This window comes from Leptonotus elevatus, chromosome 10 (genome assembly GCF_054856555.1).
Source record: "Leptonotus elevatus isolate MCC_2025b chromosome 10, RoL_Lele_1.0, whole genome shotgun sequence".
Taxonomy (NCBI): domain Eukaryota; kingdom Metazoa; phylum Chordata; class Actinopteri; order Syngnathiformes; family Syngnathidae; genus Leptonotus; species Leptonotus elevatus.
The window spans coordinates 7,380,300-7,394,085 of NC_141248.1; the positions used below are offsets into that span (position 1 = coordinate 7,380,300).

Here is a 13,786-nt window from a genome sequence, read left to right on the forward strand (position 1 = left end):
ATAGTTTCAGATTTTAATGTGGATGATTATATACCAACATCCATGTGGCGAGCAGGTGCTCAAACTCTCTCATCAATGAAAGTGATACCACTGAAAATCTGGCACCAAAGTACTCATTCTTTCTCGCCATTGGTACCCCATCCCGAGTTTTGTTGCCATGGCATTAGTGCCTCTTGGAGTTTGTTACAGTTTCCATCTGAACTTTTTCAGACTGGACATTATCTGTTGGATTGTCTGTGTTTTCAGTCTTAATTGTGGCTAAATATTTATTTTGATATATGTCCAGATCGTTTTCTCACTCTTTCAACATATAAAGTTAGCAGTATGCATAAAATGACACATGGGACTCTTGCTGTCAACCTGCTCATTACTTGTCAGTAACGGTTCCCTAATCCCCTTCATCTCTACCAATGCCAGACCTATAGGGCCCATATACTGCAACATGACAAATAAAAACAGGGAGCCATTTTGTTTAGATTATGTGGTTTTGGAGACTACAATTAACATTTTAAAACAGATTTCAACTGGTCATTGGTTTTTGACCTGCAGTAACATTAAATGTTTTCTTTTAAAAGATAGACATTAACTGTGCATGAAATTGAATAATAATTTGAGTTTAAGTCTGTGTGACTGTGTGCTGTGATTTGTGCTTTTGTGTACCTAAATATGTCATGTGCTAAAACCAAAAATGAAAGTGTCATCAAATGTTGGCAACTTATAACCTAAGTTATTTTAAGTAATTAAAATAAAGGTCATTGTTTAAAAAAAAAAGTGTGTGTGTGCAGGTGCGGGAGTTTGAATGCGCATCATTGTCAAACCTGTCAGGCATGAACTTCGTAAAGCACTTTAGTGTGTATCTGCTCCAGCTGTAAACTTCTCCGAGTGTGTTAACTTGTATTGTAACAAAGTGACTTGAGAGCTTTTTTATGGCTATGTTATGACGCCCTGAATGGTCCAACCATCTGCAGGTGGTCCTGAAAACTTTTGCTTGACCTTGTTGTGTCATACCCTTGGTCTGTGGCAATGTTGCATTAGAGGAGAAGTGCCCCACCAGATTATTTATATATGAATATGAGTTTATTTCTAAATATTTTTTTTTGTAGTACTAATTTTAATCCATTAATCTGTTAGGGTCACAGATAAACGGCCACCTATCCCAGCTGACTTTGGGATAGAGCAGGGTTTGAGGCAGGAAGGTCTGATAAATCAAATACTGTAGACATGTAAATAAAAAGAACTCACATACAGAATCAGGAGGTTGACATTCTTGGCCACGGAAACAGGCTTGAGGGTGAGCTAAGAGTAAAAGTAGCGCTCTTCCTATTGCTAGACAGTCAGTTTAAATGAGTTCTTAGTTAGCTTTTTTGGGGGGAGGGGGCACAATATGTCCTTTTTATGACCTTTGTAGCTTGAGGAAATAATGAAAACTAAACATAGCTCTTTGAAGTGGTCTCATAGAGAAGGGATCTACAAGTTATTGCTATATTTCTTTCTATTGCTCTCCCATAACTCTGGGATGAATTTATGTAATCCAAGCACATTCTTCCCACATCATACACACCCCTCGGGAACAATAGATGCTTGAATGAACAAGGCTGTTTATGAAACATCTTAAGATGACTTTCCTCTTGTAAGGTTAGAATTAGTTGTTTGGGTTCCAACAAATAAATCACTTAAATGATTGTGCCCAGCTAAATTTTATGCAAAATACTCACTTTTTGGAAAATAAAACCTACAATTATTATTTTTCAAGGATTTCATATCGGCACCCTCTTAAAATAATTGCCTACGTATTTTTTGTTGTTGCAAATATTAGTTGTTGTTTTTTGCCTAAATCATCTTCTCATGATGCAAATTGTTAATTTTTTTTGTTTTTCCTGAAAAATATATATGTATAAAAAAATGACCTACGCGATTGTTTTAAGAAGGCGTCGACATATTTCTTTAAAAATGCTTACACTATTAATATTTTCTCAAGTGGCATTCAGTTTGACCTGTGGCAAGCCAATCTTGACAGTTTAGAATAGTACTGAAAAATATTACGTGTAGTAAGGCCGCCCCCGTGTGTCGGATGAAGTAATGGCATACAGTACAGTATTTGAAAGGTTATTCCAATCACAGAAACAATAACAAATATACTGTAGATGGCCTAATGTACTATTATAATGGAAGAATACTACTACTACTAATAATAATATTAACAGTAAAATGATTACTAACAATATCAATATGATCATAATAATTAAGTGTGTTTTTTAAAAAATTTTTACCTTCCATTCATTCATATACTCATGGCATGATCAAAACGGCGGTGATGCGTTTACGTAATATGAGGCGTCCAAGTGTAAGTAATAACTCCCATTTGACTTTTACAGAACGCCACGTGACTAAACACATTTTAAGGCTTTTATCCAGCCTCGTTTTTTAGGTCAATATTATTACCAATACAAATATAAACTAATATTGACCAATACAAATATAAACTAAGTGCTTATATCATTTTCAAGTCGTGTATTTTTTTTAATGGTTTATTGAACAATATACTGAAATGTTTTTCAAGCCATGTGAAAACTATCCCGTGCTGTTTGTTAATCGAGCAGCAGATGGCACTGCAAGTCAACACTCCGCCAAAGCCGTTGCACTACGCCACAGACGCATAGATATGACGTCACAAGAGGTAGGTTAACTGAAATGTATTCCAGATTAGAAGATAATAATAACTAAATTACTAATTTAGTTTTTGCCAGGATGTAAAGTCATTTTTCGAAACTCTATCTTCACATCACGTAGTGCGGGAATCCTAGTGACACAACACATACGCTAAACTAAATTCACAAGTCACAAGCCACAATTTTAGGAACAGTCACACATATACTTACGACTACAACTTTCTCTTGTTAGTTATGCCCTTACACAAATAACGATACTTTGTGTTGAATGAGGAGTGTGAATTTAACACGACCCTTTTATACGGAGCTTGCAATCGTGGAGAATTGTTTCACTGCGTTTCAAATATACTACTACACAAGTGAGGCATAATATAACGTCAGAAACTCACGGTAACGGTATGATGCAATGTACACGGTCCGCTGCAACAACCCCACTAATTAACATGTTTTAGCTGTGGAGAAATAATTACAGACACACCCAGAAACGGCAACACGGTTGTAAGTGGTGAGATTGTCTGCCTCATAGTTTTGATCTTCTGGTTCGAATCTATCTCAGCCCTTTCCTTTCTGTGTGTATTTACATGCTCCTCCCATACTAGCAAGTTTTGTCCAATTTATTCCGGCTTCATCTCAGAATACAAAAACATTCCATCCATCCATCCATGTTCTTAACCGCTTATCCTCACGCCTGATAGGTGTGACCATATATGACTATGTGCCCTGAGATACCCACATCCCTAATGAGGACAAGCGGTATAGAAGATGGTTGGATAGACATACAAACGACATATCAAAACTATATTCTGTACATTTTGAATCCAAAAGGTTGCTGCTGCTGCAGGTGGTAAGCCTTGGTGAAATGTAGCACAAAATGCGGCTGCCGCTGAAGGTCATACATTCATTCATTCATTCATTCATTCAGTTTCTCTTCTTTTCCCCTCTGCTCCAGGCAACTACTTGACAAGAGGCATCACTTGAGAGTGACTGAGCTGGCATGCGTAATCAAGGTAAGAGAGTTGGGTGTTTCAAATATTCACATCCTGACCATGACATGTTGAGACATTTTTAGTTTAACATATACATTTGTTTAAAAGATTATATTTCCTTCCAATATTTTTTCATTATTGGCACCTGTAGTTATTTCTTTTATGTATAGACATTGTCAATATGGCAGTAGTAATCTTTTACATGCCACTTGACCAAGGCAGAGTGATTGAGAAAACTACAGTAAATTATGATTTTAGCCTTCTTCTCTACTGCGGTAGATTGAATGTGTTAAGTGTCAGTCAAAAAGATGGTACATGAGATAAATTACTTTGAAGAGAGAAGGAACACAGACTGTAACTTGTGTTTTGAGAGCTAAGTTGATTCAGAAAATAGACAAGATGGAAATTCACACAGTCAACACGATGCTATTTTGACTGCAAAATGGAATGAATGTATTAGCATTAAATTACTCAATGCCAACCCAACCAAAAATCATTAAAATTCAGTATTTGTGTGAATCTGCTACCTGGAAGTATCCTGGCGCCTTTTCATTACAAACATTATACAATCTTGATCAGATCTATAGCCACTGTATAATTTATAACCAGACTTGTCATCATCCTCTCAATGTTTAAGAGTGAAGCTAGAAATGCTTGTTTCGTTTGTACAACAATATATCGCACCTGACACCCTCCAGTTGTGATGCGCCACCATACCATGAAACTATGAAACAAAAGTAGGTAGACGGTTGGTTCTAATTGAAGTCAATAACACTTCTCATAGATACCAATATCGCATAGTAAACTGAGGTATCATAAGTGAGGTTCACTCTGGTTGCAGCTGATTTACTTCTATGATCTTGGGTTTATCCACTTTTCACAATTTGCAAGCAAATTGTTGTTTAAAATTAAGTATACTCTAGTCTGAAAGTAATGGCAGTGCACTATCTGCCTGCATTTTTTAAGTGTAAATAAAATCTGACAGCCTTAATGTTCTATTCCTCAGGGAAATTACCTTTAGGTAATTCCCAACAGTGTCAGTAATGTGATGTTTTCTTTTTTTGCAGGCACCACAAATGACACTTTATTGGAATCTATACTTCACTCCAAAAGTATAAGAAAAGTGAGGTCAGCTCCTTTAATTCTGTTTTAGACTGGTTTGACATCAAAGATGAATATCAGATAAGATAGGGTTAGGGGTTTGGCTTAGGGCTCCAGGGGTCCATTTCATAAAGCATGTTCAACAAACACCGAGACTTACCCTGAACATCCAGTTGACATACACTGAGAGAGGAAACCCTGGGTTTTCGGTTCCAGGGCAGCTGATTTGAGGTAGAGTAGTTTCATCACATCAATGGAGCCTCGATTCGTTTAGTCACCATGGCAACGGGGAAGCAGAGCGCAGTGCCACCCTCTGCTTCCGCATTTTTATTTTTTTTACCCCTCTCAACTGAAAATCTTAATCTATGGCGAATTTGAACATGTCTTTAGAAAAAAATGCAAACCGCAGCGGCTCGGCGTGGGAGAACGTTGCTGCTGGAGTCGGGGTCAATGCGAACATTTAAATGTAGTCCTTTGCAATCACAATAATATTACAGAGGAAACTTCTTGAATGGTAGCTCATTATTTCATTTCATTTAGGCGCAATCCTGCGGGGGAGAAGCGCACTTGACTTAAGATGAAACATTATTCAAATGGTTCTAAGAAAAACGCAGAGTTCAACACACAATATATGCTGGGATGTGAGTGCATCAGTACGGCGCCGGTAATGTTAATTGCAAATGTAAGGACGGATTAAATTGTGTATGTAGATGATGGACTGTGATGTGAAACGGTACCGCTCAAAAAGATAACTGTCGGGAAATGCCAGCATATCTATGCGCGGTCTGATAACAATCTCACAACGAATATTTAATTTTAGGGATGTTCGATACCACTTTTATTTTAGACCGATACCAATACTCAAATCTTCAGTACTCACAGACCAATTATAGCAAATTTCCTTAAAATTGCTTGAAATTAATGGCAATTATATTCTTTCAATTTGCTCATAAAAGTCATTTTGCATAGAGCACACAAAATGAATAAAAAAAAAAGATAAATAAAATGAAACAAATAATCCAGTGGCCAGAAAAAGAAAAGTCCCAATCAAAATATGTGGTTGTAAAACTTGCTTTTAAGGAATACGGTAAGGCTGCAACTATCGAGTATTTTAGTATTCGAATACTCAACTGAAAATTCTATCGAGTACTCAAGTACACGGATAAAGTATACTTTTGACATTTTCACTTAATAATGAAAAACAAGTTGGCTCAATGATTTCCTTTTTATTTTTAAATCAACAGTTTTTTCAAATTGTACACTTACATTATACGCCAGGGTAGTGAATTATGCATTTATGAATTTGGAGCAGTTGACCAGTAGGCCTAGTAAGGCAAATTAAATACGGTATTTTTAAGACATTTTATTCTTTTGCGTTACAGGTTAAAAAAATAATAAGTTTGTGATGAATCTGCAGACACGAAACACATTAGCTACTAGTATTGCCCTACAGGCCACTTCTGGAGCCAGTTGAAACGTAACGTGGCCGGCCGGGCTCCCGCGAGTCGGGCCGCTTTCTCTCTCCGATAATTATCCTTCCGCAGGTTCACCTACGGAAACCTTGTTCATCGTCGCCATTTCCGCATTCCGCTCGCACCTTCGATTTATCTTTAATTCTTTCATTCCCGCTGCTTGAATCAAATAAGTAACATCCGCTTCTTCTTCCTTCCCTTGCGTTGGTGATATAAGTGGCTAAATTAAAAGTAGCCTGTGCGTCCGCTACGCTAAAGCCTTAAATAAACCAGTACTCGAGGCAGGAAAAAGCTCTCGGATTTTTCATACTCGAGGTACCTGTGGCGGTCAATAAATACAAAATAACCATTTCAGCCTTTAGTTCCTGACCGTAAAACGTCCACAAGAGCGGGGACCGATACCAGTATCGATATCCGTCGCGAGTACAGATACCATGAAATATGTCTGGTATCGGCCCGATACCGATACCTGGTACTTTTGTGGACTTTACGCTATAGATTATAGGCTTATTTATGTATTTATAAACTCGCCGCAGCGGACTTTATGAATGAGGAAATGAAATGTGTGTTTCTGAAAGGAGGCGAGGACAGAGAAAACCTTGTGGTTCATTGTGAAACACCTGCGACCAACCAGGTTAGGTTCATGGAATGTGTTACTACGGTAACTGACTGAGATCTTAAATTACCTCTTTTTGTGAAACTGGCTAGAGTTTCCCCTACCTCTTTTCCCCTGGTTTCAGGGTTTTACCTCCCTTTCTGAAACGGAAGACGCAGAGTTTCACACATTTCAGAGTTTCTTGACTCAGGGTTCTCACTAAACCTGTTTTGTGAAATAAACCCCAGACTAACCCCTTATTTTTATTATGAGCTAGGGCTGGGTGATATGGCCCCCCCAAATAATCTTGATTTTTACTGACATTCAGGACGATTACGATTTTAATCGATTTTAATCTAATAAACCCAACAAACATTTATTTAAAGGTTTTTTAAAGGTCAAAAATAATTCCTGTGCAAAATGTTCCGACAACAATAATGTAGACTGATCCTAAATTAGTTTTGACATAAACTTAACATTCATAGTTTTTTCTTAAATGCCACAATTAAGTAGTTCGTAGCTATAGTAAACAGCTCTTGTAAAGCACCCATCCAGCATTCTGCCACAAAAATATTTGCATGTAACACAACATAAGAACAACAGCTTTTAATAATCCAAAATTTTCAACAATTCGATTTTTAAAATGACAATGTATCGAGCACAGTGGGCTTTAATATGACATTTTATAAGTAGAAAATTTAGGGGCATACACTGTAAATCGACTTATGAAGCAAATATTCACATTTCCACTCATCTTCACTATATAAATGATACATGGACTGACGAATATAACAGGAGTTGGTCAGGAACAAAAAATATTTAACAAATAACAACAACAACAATAAAATCAGCAAATTAGCTTGTTGCACATGCGTGTGGAGATGAAAAATCTAATGTACTTGCTGTCAAATGTTAAGGAGCAAATTTCACCATTTATGGGCAGTGTGGATCTCCCACAGCTTTTATTTGCAGGTAGTGTATTAAAATCGGAATTTGACACTACTTCTTTTTAGGTGATCAAAAATATTTAGCATGTAAAATGCATGCTTAAATGAGTTTAAGTCTGGAGATTGACTAAAAGTCTTTCCCTTGGTGAACTCATTTGTTGTTTTGGCACCATGCATCTTGCTACATGAACAAAATTGTGATATTCTTTACTGCCCTTTTGATGTTACTGATTTCACTAGCAGTTGTTTACAGTTTTTCATTACAGCTCCCAAAATGTTTCTGTCATCAACTGTTATTTTCCCTGGTCTACCCTTTCGACATCTGTTACTTAGTACGTTTGTGGTTTCTTTCTTCTTCAGTACGTGGTCGTACGGATTATGCCGATGTTTGTGCAATGACTTTGATCGATTATCCTGTTGATGTCAAGTTCCCCCAAACTTTTTTTTTCACCCGTAAACCCTTTGACCTCGTGTCTCATAGTCGTGTGTTGATGTCAAATCTAAATGTTTTCAATTTGCAACTCTCAGTTCCAATAAGTTTGGATTGCAGTGTAAATAGTTTCTTGAACTTCATGTGTGTCAAATAGTGAACTCTTAAATGGACTCGCAAGCAAGATAGTTGAGAAGTACTGAGTGCATGTAGGGCCGGAGGTTACCTTTCTGCTTGTCTATCTCTACCCCTCCCATGCTGACTACCCTCCAGTGTCTCATATCCGTCCATCTGTGCTCTTCTCTCCCTGACTTTGTCGTTCCTCCGAAGGGCTTCCAGCCGCATTGTCTACTGTTTTGATGTGTTTTTACTTCTAATGAGCCAATTGTTCCAGTGTTTTCAGTCCCCTAAGGGCATGCAGCTCACAGAAACAGTTTAAAACATAGTCAGCGTAGCAGGGAGAGATTGAGGTGGGGGAAAAAAAGCAACAGAAAAATGTCTCAGAGCACGTACAAAGTGAAAAATGTGTTGATGACAGTTTATGACATGCGCATTCTTTTCCCGTCAATTAGACTGTGGTTATTCAAAAGCAATTTGCAACTCCCTGCAGTGGAAAATGTATGCCGTCTCCTGGGGCCTTACTCTGTGATTGTGTAAGTGATGGATCCATTCCATTTCTCTGTGTGGGTCCAAGCTGAAGAAGCAGAAATATTATTAAGAGGAGAGCCAAGCCACAGCACTCCATCTTGATAGTGCTCTTTCACAGACAGAGACGAGGTGTGCGCGCATGCTGAAAGATGGCGTGTGAGGGAGCCGAGTATTGATACAGCCGGTGTTGGTGTTCCTGATTAATTGACATGACATTTTGCTGTTCTTGCTAAATGTCACATCCCATGCTGCGTGCTCGGTTCATGGACGTGCGCCCATTGCAGGCCCTTCCTCCCTTTTGTCTTCTTCACCATCCACCTGCTCTTTATCCAAAGGTCATACTATATGCGTGATGTATGAGCAAGAATCGATACGCCAGTGTGATCTCTTTTGATGTCCATCCCTTTGACAGTTTGTCCAGTGTGAGCTCGCAGCGTTGAAGGTTTTCGTCCTCGTCCTCATTCTGATAGCATCCGTTCAAAAGGAGCTTAAGGTTGTGTCCTTCAGTTTAGTTCACAGTAAAAGTGTGATGATGAGAGTTGGGGGGGGGGGTCTCTACCTTCCTGCGTTCTTGTCCCCGAAGACCCAATTTAGGTTTGTCTCTATATCTCTGAGAGGGGGAAAAAAGTATGGAGAATTAGCTTTCATTCTCGAGTGAATGAGTTTGCTCTATCTTAATGAGGTTCGCCGTGTCAGAGGGAACAGTTCACGGCCTGCATGCTAAACAGACATAAATTGGACCAGAGTATTAGCCCCTATACTACAAGAATACATTTCTTTCATTCCAGTTGTCTGCTGCGCAATTACCCTCATACACAATTTTATCTTGTCACTTCCAAATGGGAATAACAGAGCAAGCAGAGGAGCGACCATCTTGTATTTTTCTTTCTTTTGGGAAAACTAATTCCAGAATCTAATTAACTGCAGCAAAACATGCCACCAGCTTGACTGGAGACATTGAGTGCAGTTATGCAAATTAACCCGAGGATCGTAGGATGCCATTTGACAGAATCTCATTCTGGATGGTGGCAGAGCAGATAGAGAGATTACCCAGCCGTATCTGAGCGCAGGCAAACAGGAAGCGATGAGCCTCGTAATTTATTGTGTTGGTATTTCTCTTGTTTGACTTCAGACAGCTCATTAAGGAGCGACTTGTCACATGGCTGGACAGACTTTAATAAGCCGTCCTGTGCTCTGTCAGCATCAGCTCTTTTCTGCTGTGACGTCTTTAAAATGCATCGCCAACTGAGATTTTACACAATTCATCATCTTGCTCCCTCTCCCGGGAAGGAGTTATTTCATCCTCCCACTTGTCGTTAGTCTGCTTACAGGGCGGCTTCAGGCCAGCCATTTAGACATGGCCAGTGGGTAGAAATAAGGAGAGGCAGTTCATAAAAAGGCTGCTATGTTTTTAGTGGGCTTTAAGTGTCACTCTGCTGAGGCTGGTAAAACATCTGCATGTCTTCAACGTCTCATTAAATATCTTCATGTTTTGCTTTTGTCTTCAGGTATTTTGCATTCAGGAGTACAGCAATTAATAAAAAATACACACCTCCTTGCAGCAGCCACGTTTGTTCAGTGGTGATGTCATTTATTTGGCTTAAACCCCATCAGCTCCTTGTTGAGTGTTCGCTTGCAAGATGCACATAGCGACACTAAAAAGAAGAAAGGTCCACTCTGGTACAAACAAGCCATTAATTATTGAGAACACCAAACACGGCTGCTTGCTAATTTACATATTTGTTTTAAGTCTTTTCGTTTCCAATTCAGGCTCTTCACTGACTCGAAAGATTGCAATGTTGCATTCAAGTGCACTTCTAACTGAATGGAATGTTTATGGCTGTGCACGCATACTAAGAGTACGTGTGAAAGCAGTACAATGAATGAACACTGGGTATTTTTTTCTCAGTATTTGTACACACAAAATATTATACATGCAGTATATCCACAGAGTGTACATACACATCAAACACTCACAAGAACAATGACTTACAACGGGCGTCAATTATGCACGGATTTTTGCTATTTGCCGGCTGGCTCGGTCCCTATCTCCTACGAATTGTGAATAGCACCAGTGCCATACATTTATACAAAAGATGTACTGTTATTGCGATTTTAGTTGCAACATAGTGCTGCATATTAGTACTATACTACATTCTACTAAGCTGCACGAGAGGTTAAACTATGCCAGAGAAGCACTTAATGTCTGGTGCACAGTGCTGCCCCCAGTTACCCTTAAAAGTAACTTTATTACTTTACTGGCTACTTAGCTTAAAAAGTAACTCAGTTACTTTTTGATTACTTGATTCTATCGACCCATGTTTATTTTTATGACGTAGTGTGATTGCCACGGCTACATAACCTCTGTTGACAGCACAGAGTGTGCCGTAAACCTTAATATTTCCGTTTCAGCTGACACAAACTCAAAATAGTGACTGTACTTCCATCTTGAAAATGCAAATCTCTAACTCCTTCCTGTTTATGGACACATGAGTAGCAAAAAAATGTCTGTTTCCGAATGTGCACCCTCTCCTTATATAGTGCACTACGAAGGGCTCAGGTCATTTTGTAGGGGTATCTGAATGACCAAAAGGAAAAAAAAATGACCTACAATGCATTTTGAAGTAGTGAACATCACTCAACCGGTTGATATAGACCACAATGCATTGTGAGTATGGAAAAAACTAAACAAGCAATAGCGCAAGCATAAGAATCAAAGCAATACATTATTATTAACTATATATTACAGAAATAATTAATTGGTTTTAGTTGAAAAGATTTACAACAAAATAAATAAAATGCAGTTTTAATTTTTTTTAAATTCACAATAAGTGTCGGAGATTTATGCACCGCTGCTTCACAAGAGGTACGGTGGTCACATGATATGCAACGACGATCAAGTAGTGAGCTGGCTGTCCGAATCCAAACAGCGTGAGGGCACTTATGTTAGGCAACTGTATAGTTTGGACTATAGAGTGAATGAGGGGTTAGGGGATATTTGGACACAGCCAATGATGTCACCCCCTCAGACGATTTGAATACTCCCTCAATGACTTTCATAACATTCAAGCTGTAAATAGCAGCGCTTCTCTTTCTTACTTGTCAATAATATATAGTTACTTGTTTAGTGACTTAAGTGAGTTCTAAAGTGTTAGGAATCAGGTGTTCTGTATTTTATTATTTATTAGGTTTACATTAAAGTATGTGCGTTAGGGAAGGCACCGTCGGTGAGAAGAGTGTGCTGTTCATTTAAAGCTCCCATATTATTCAACTTTTCCACATGCTAAAATAGTTTTCAAATGTGTAAAATACATACTGTGACATACATTCCTCAAAATTGACTTTGGATCTTATATTTTTTGCTGTCCCTAAATCTGCAGAAAAACCGGGAGTCAATGTGCTAATGTTGTGAATGGGAACGACTCCGCCATGGCCGAGGAGAAGCAGTGTGGTACAACAGTACCAAGTTGAGCCAGACAGACACGTCTTTTACACATTTGAGAACTATTTGAATAAGTGGAAAAGTGGCATAACGTTTTACCTTAAGAAAAAGTAGCATAACGTTACTAGTACAGACACTATGTTGTAGCGTTAGTTTGCAATTGTTTAGGCAATGGTTATTTCGCCGTAACCGGCAACTCACCTACGAACGTTAGTTTGCCGTGAATGTCTCTGATTTGCCGTGAATGCTTGTAGACATTTACTGGCGCTTATGAATAACACAAATGTGCACATTTAGGCCACTGCGCAGTCGCAACGTGCAAGCCGTCACGTCGAGACCACTTAGCGGCCAGTTACCATTACAAAGTCATGTCAACTAGGTGGCGAGTTGTCACTGCAAAATAACCACCGCGGATTGTAACTTGGCAAAACAATACGCGAATAATAATAATAAAAGGGGGAGAACCATTGCCGGCCGCGATTTCCGCCCCTAGTATCTCCGGAACGCAAAATCTTAACGGGGAAATAATCACGTCACCGGACGCGGCCCGACAAGAGCTTTCCAACGGTGTCGGTGCCGACTTTCCGTTCCGGAGGTAGAGGGGCGACAAATGCCCAGATTTTATCCGAGGTACGCTCCAGCGGCCCTGGGATGCTCGGCCGATGGCCGGTACTTTATTATCCAACCACCGTCTGTTTTATCATATCTTTTGTCTTTTTGTCTTTTTAATGTGTTTTTTTAATTGACATGACAGCTGAAGAGTAGATAGGAAACGGGAAAGAGAAAGGGAAAGGACCGCACAGCCCCCGGGGTCGCCTGCTCCGAGGACGAGCCTCTACACATGGTGCGGGTGCTCAACGCAGTGAGCTAACATATCTGACCTCTTGTAACCAAACAACCTCCACATGACAAATGTAGATCCCACTTTAGACACTAACTATATTCAAAATAAAATGTTAAACTTTCACACCTTTCACGTTTGCAGTCGTGTCACACAACGCTGGGATCGATCCATTATGTTTGCAAATCCAAATCCAGCTCTGAACAGGCTTTTCATGAACAAAACAGTCCTTTGGGAAATGCTGTCGGTACACGTCCTTCAAAAATACAATTAATCCACACGGGGAGAACATGCAAACTCCACCCAGAAAGGCCAGAGCCTGGACTCAATCTCACGTCCTCTGCAATGGGAGGCGGACGTGCTAACCAGTCAACCACCGTGCCGCCCCGGACAGGGGATATTTGCGTTAAAAAAAATTTAAATACCAATGTCAATCTTGACTCTGTTGAAATGTCTTAAAGCAGTGTTGTCCAAACACGGTCCTCGAAGGCCGGAGTCCTGCAGGTTTTTGATGTTTCTCTTCTCCAACACACCTGAAGCTCAACAGCAAACTCTGCAGCGGCCTGATAGGTTAACGATCCTGTTCATTGGAAGAGGTGCGTTGGAGCAGGGAAACATCCAAAACAAATTTTCTTTGTTTTTATTACAAAATAAA

The 13,786-nt window shown here is 39.3% G+C and overlaps 1 protein-coding gene across 3 annotated transcripts in view; it reads left to right on the forward strand.

Annotated features, from left to right (window-relative positions):
* Positions 1 to 2,651: 2,651 nt before the first annotated feature.
* sulf2a (sulfatase 2a) overlaps positions 2,652 to 13,786 on the forward strand; it is a 68,636-nt gene continuing 57,501 nt past the window's right edge. Inside the window, exons 1-2 of one of the 3 annotated variants that reach the window (XM_086087440.1) lie at positions 2,652 to 2,677; positions 3,619 to 3,676. The gene's annotated coding sequence lies outside the window, so the exon portion shown is untranslated. Of the gene's footprint in view, positions 2,678 to 3,618; positions 3,677 to 4,722; positions 4,784 to 13,786 lie in introns of those variants that run through there. The other 2 variants (XM_086087441.1, XM_086087442.1) reach the window with 2 other exon arrangements.